This window comes from Strongylocentrotus purpuratus, unplaced genomic scaffold (assembly GCF_000002235.5).
Source record: "Strongylocentrotus purpuratus isolate Spur 01 unplaced genomic scaffold, Spur_5.0 spur5_scaffold_15, whole genome shotgun sequence".
Taxonomy (NCBI): domain Eukaryota; kingdom Metazoa; phylum Echinodermata; class Echinoidea; order Camarodonta; family Strongylocentrotidae; genus Strongylocentrotus; species Strongylocentrotus purpuratus.
In genome coordinates, this window is record NW_022145600.1 from 14,522,003 (window position 1) to 14,528,002 (window position 6,000).

Below are 6,000 nucleotides of genomic sequence, written 5' to 3' on the forward strand. Positions count from 1 at the left end.
ACTTAATAATGGATACAGGGAAAAGGAAATTACATGGATGCCATTATGTCCTCCACTGAAGTTTCAATGGAAAGAGGACGCTTTTTCACTATGATACCACCAAAAGAACATGGAGTAGTTGACCAGAAGGTCCCAGAAAGCCTCACATACAACGATACAAATGCAGGTACCATGCTATCTATTAAAGTCTATTGCAAGAATGTAATAAGAGAATGTAATCATATCGCACATTTTATATCAAAATCACTTGATGTCACCAACATATAGTATACTTGACCAAGACTGGCTTGAATTTCAAGGAAGAGTAAACTGGTCAAGGCCATCAATTTAATGGGAAAAGAACTTTTGTTTTATGTGAATCCCTATGAAAAATGCAATGAAATAAAATGGTCAGCCGTTGCATCAATGCCAATATCATCAACATATTCATCAATTATGGTTTAACCATCAACAAGTACTAGACCTGACCGATACAGATATATATTTGCTCCTATCAGTTCAATGACTGGAGCAAATATCTTTTTCTTGGAATCTGTATCGAAAACCAATTTTAATTATCATTATAGCAACAATAAATGTCATTTTAATTAAGATCAATATCATACACTTGATCGATACTTATTGACTCTCAAAGGAAAATCTAATTGGTCCAGTGGCAAAGTGTTTTTTAAATTGAATTTTGCATCTTTCTAGGAAATCTTAAATAAAATAACTGTATTTAGTTGTCATGGTAACAACTACATTCCTTCAACTTTTATGTCAGTTCAATCAATCCTGTATTATCTAGTTCTCTCCTCTTTAGAACAAGTAGGAGTACTTTCTCAATTGGTCTTCATGAAAGGTCATTCCCACTTTTCCTCAAGCACACACAAATGGAAAGTGGTCATCCTGACGATTTCTTTCTAAAAAAAGAAGAAGATATAACGCATATCCCTTTTTTTTGGTTATAGCTCACCAATCAGTAATTATAATACAAGAGCTAATATTTTGAGATTGACTGCTGTGAAAACCTACTTACTGACCTCTTCAAATAACTTGTAATTACTTTTGATAATCATGAAACCAGAGTACCTCTTTAGTCTTTATAATAAACTAACTCCACTTTTCATCTTCCATCTTCCCTTTCTGGAGATTACTTCATTTTGTGAAGAGTCTTGTCACCTGTTTCCTGAAACAGACTGTGACAAAGTGGCTGTTCTTGACATGTGCGCCTGATAACATGATCATCATCATCACCTTGTTCGGTTCCATGGAAACAGGATCTGTGGTATTATACAACAGTATCTCACTTAGACGGAACATTTACTTGAGCTGTGCAGAACCTCACAAAACTTCAAGAGTTTATAGCTCAAATAAAGTTGTGTGGCTGTGAATTAATTATGGCCATTAAATTGCCAGAAATTCAATTTCATTTATTTATTTTAAAAACTGAGATAATTCTCTCTTTACTCACTCACTAATTAACTCACCCTCTCTCTCCCTCTCCTTTTCCTACTTCCCTATCAAGCTAATTTGGGATAGAAACAACTTTTCCTGTTCTAACGTAATAATCCTACCATTTTATTATGAGGAAATATTTCGTTTATGTTTTACGCTGTTTGTAATTAATTAAGTTCGTGTACATTTTCTTGTAAAATCATTATTTTTAATTCAGCTCTCAAGCTGCAATAATGATTATTGAATAAGTGCCATTTTTATTATTATTGTTATTATTATTATCTTTCCAATACTATATATATATATATATATGTTTCTCTATCTCAATATTATAAAGAATTTTGGTACATCATCTTGATTTACCTTGGAACTTATGAAGCCTTTTGTATAGAAACTATATCAATAGTGAGTCAACACGTAGTATTATCTATTTGCTCCTGCGGGACAGTGCTTGTTACCACCCCTGTCAACCCCTAGGCAATGTATGCCATTTTGTTCACTTATTCATCATATAGGATTAAAGAATGCAATGTATCTAGTGATCCCTATGGGTAAATGCCACTCAACTTGCCCTTCCCCAAATCCAATTTTTCATCAGTATTTTATATGTATTAGATTGTAATAGATAGCAGCACTTCACTTGCCCCCCCCCTCCCCCCTCCCCCCTTCACATACCTCCCTGAATACCCACACTTGTTTCTAATGTGGTAACAGTGTACATCATTTACCTACCGGTATACCTAAGGTGGAATGCCTAGGATACCTGCCCCTGCAACAGCCTGAACCTGCCCTTATCAAACTCTAGTTTTCTCTCATACTTAAATGAAGCTAAGTGTAATAGATAACGCACTTCAAGCTCCCAGCCTCCCATTCCTGAAGCATACTCTACAAACATGTGATTTGTCAGTGTACCGCATATTAATTTGTCACAGAATGACAGTGAACAGCACCTAGCTATCTATAAAGTACAAGAACAAAAGCTAATGATTCCTGCCCTTGCTCCCTTAAGCTTGAATTCCCTAGATTGATGGTAAGACATTGCAGCAGATATGAGCACTTTAATCCCCCCCCTCGGGTGTAACAATGATTTACAAATGGAATTATACAACTGCTATATTCAAGCCCTCCCTCCCCTTCCCTACCTCCCTATCTCCACCCCTACCATTCATTTTCCTCCAGTGCTTTGGTCATATCATACCCACTACCTTGTAACACAATGCAGCAGTTCACAAGTACCCATGCTTCCCATGGGCTGGCGCTATACTCATATGACGCAAACGTAATGCATCACTTGAAATGTTCTACCTCATGAATACAAGTTGCGTCGTCGATATCAACAACTGCCTCCTCGCAATCTATCCTCCGTTCCCTCCCAATTACGTTCTGGATTTCTTTCTTTTTCTTACCCGTTTCCAACTACTGAGCACTTCATCACAGAGCATGCCATGGAACAACTAATCACAAACTAGATTGATATCGTGAAACATATACGATGTGAAACCCTTCATACTTGATTGAGATGTGAGATAATTAATAAATACTTCCATTTAGACGTGGGAATACATGTTGCAACTGCGTATGAAAGTATTTATAGCCGTAAACGTAGACAAACTTCTAAGTATTTACAACTCATTTCCTGCATAATTGCAATCATTCTAGATGGAATTTACATTACCATTATTTCTTTATATGCAACACTAGTAATCTCCCTGTACCACATTGTATCTAGCATGGGATAAATGTAACAAAGGCTTCCAGACTATGTAACTGTATCTAGTGCAAGATTTATCTATACCGGTGTTAAAAAGAGGTGTTAATAAAGACCAGAAAAAATGTATTTTTGTAAAGCCATTGTGTTGCAAAAGCAATTCTCCCGTCAATTTGTAGTGCCTAGTGTTTTGTGCAAGATTGCACATATGGCACATGAGTGACAGTGCAGTGAGGCGAAGAAAGCGACCAAAGTGTTAAAGTGACATTTTTCATGTGAACATAAAAGTGAAGAGGCATGAATGAGTATTCCATCTGCTCCTCTTGATGAGAAGTACATGGTAACATGATTTCTACTCAAAATGAACACCGGTAGCTTTGATCTACATATGGCCTAATTTGTAAGCTCTTATTCAGTAGGATGGATTCACAATTAACAGCAACCGCACACCAACAACCGTGACAGGTAACAATTTTCAGCTTGTGGGCTGACATCTTTCAACCAGTGCAGCGCAGCATAACGCTAGCCACCTACAATGTCCAAAGTGGTCCAAACTGTAAATCTATTCAATGAGATTGATTATTATGATATCAGCAAACAATTTTATTTGGAAGTCAGAACGTACCCATCAAAAAATTACTAACAAATTGGCCTGATTTGAGGCAAATATCAATAAAAACTTCAATTTTTAGGCCAAAGAGTGACCACCAGGGCACATTTTCACATGATATAGGCCCATTAAATCTCCTTTGCTGACAATAATCATTTGAAAAATTACTGCTGACCATAATAGTAAGTTTTGGCCAAACGGTGGTCAAAATGACCTAAAGGTCAGAAGTATAGGGTCCATCATATTCAAACCTTCCTCAGAAAAATTTCTGATTGAATGCCCTTATCTCCTAGGCTATATAACAATTTTTGTTGAATTTTGATTTTCCCATGATGCATCACATGAAATCGACTCAACACTGGTGTCACTAGATGGCGCTGTGGATTGCGAATCCACCGTATTCAACGTACATTTGAACAGTCGACCATGAAGCAAAAACAAAAATAAAATTCATAACATTACATTCATGTTTATATATCCATATTGCTGATACCTAAATCATATCAAACATATTCTCAATGTTTACATTATATAAATATACTTTACAAATCAATTCTCTGCAAACAGTGCAATTACAATGTTGGCTTATATATATATGGCTTGCTACAAAGGTTTGACCATTTAAAAGATGGCTGAAACTCACAAAATCCTGTTCTCGAAGTTTAATTCTGCAAATAGGCAAATATGCAAAACTGTAAATTTAGTCGACAAAAATCCGTACAAGTCAATCCTACAACGAAGATATCAGGCGAAGATAGGTAGCAAAAGATGATGCGGTTACAATATTCTGAGTTACTCGAATGGTCATCGATGTCAGATCCCGACAGCAAAGGCTTCAGCGCATCGACCATGTGTAATCCCTTCATTAGCTGACAGTAGTGCATTGCTACAAATTTGAAATGCAAGCAAACTAGAACCCATTCAGAGTTGCATCCCTATTTGTGGGGTGTAATCTCTTTCACACGTACCCTGCCCTCTCTAACACATAGAGCCTGCTATGTTCATTGCTGCGCTGACTGACGCTGCCAATTTGATTGACCTGATTTTCATCATCGTCATTATGACTGAGCAGCGGCAGCAGCAAGTTCGCTGACCTTGGCAAATGTGGAGCAAACCAAACTGAACGATTCTGGCCAGTGGGTAGTGGACGGACATTAGAGATGTTGTCCCCGCGTACCCCAGTCTTCGTAGAAAGTAACCCGATGCTATATCCCTTCAGCCCGTCACTGTTCTGCAACTAGATCTATACATCACAAATTCAGCTACAAACAGTCCTGCGGTTTAGTTTTGATCGATATGGAATACTTCAGAGCAATTACCATATACATTCATAATCTGAATTCCTACATTAGGAATTGAAATTAATTGAAGTCTGTAAATAGGTTGAAACTTTTCAATAAACCTTGTATTCATAAAGAATGAAATTAACTTTGATTCTGGTAAAGCCAGAGTGAAGAAAAACACCTTTGTGAGGGATATTAAAGCAATCTTAAGATCTAGTAATTACAGAAATAAATTCTCATAAATACAATTAATACTCTAAGTTTTTATTTAAGCCAATAAATATTTACCAGATGAGTATCCGTTTTCCTTTTTTGAAGAAAATATATAAAACCTCAGTAATGAGCAAAGAAAAAAAAGCACATTTGTATCAATATTGTTATTTAATCCTTCATTATATTGTTTGCGTATAATTCCCATTCTAACTTCATCCCTGCCACATGCATCAGCCATATCACATGGCCTCTAAAATTTAAACATTTTGGTAAACTATTTTATTTCAAAAATGGGGAAAATGAGGGTTGGTTTGCATCAAAGGCACTGTGTTTATCATGTAAACATATAAAGAGGTTTGATAGTAAAATGGTTTCAACAGTTGACTGATGATGTGAAGCCTATGGGAATGGGAAAGTGGGAATATACATAGGAATATTGCTAAAAGAGTCCTGTGATTCATGGAGTGATTAAACGCCTTGACGTCAACACCCTTGCATGTATGTACAACTTGGTCACCGTAAGCAAGTGTAGGATGGATTAATGTTTGTCTGATTTCAAACATCCATTAGGAATTAATCTATGTAATCTATATATGGACCTACTACTGAATAGGTCTATGGTTAAAACAAGCTATTTCCATACAAGATTGGCCTTATTTGAATGTCACTGTCAATTTCACGAATTGCATCGTCATTTATGAATGGAAGCTCACACATGATTTCAATGATATAGGATGTATTCGCATGAG

At 36.4% G+C, this 6,000-nt stretch overlaps 1 protein-coding gene across 1 annotated transcript in view; it reads right to left on the reverse strand.

The window, feature by feature from the left end:
- The window catches only part of LOC580498 (ikaros family zinc finger protein), a 52,177-nt gene that overhangs the window by 23,401 nt on the left and 22,776 nt on the right, over positions 1 to 6,000 (reverse strand). The window lies entirely within an intron of this gene.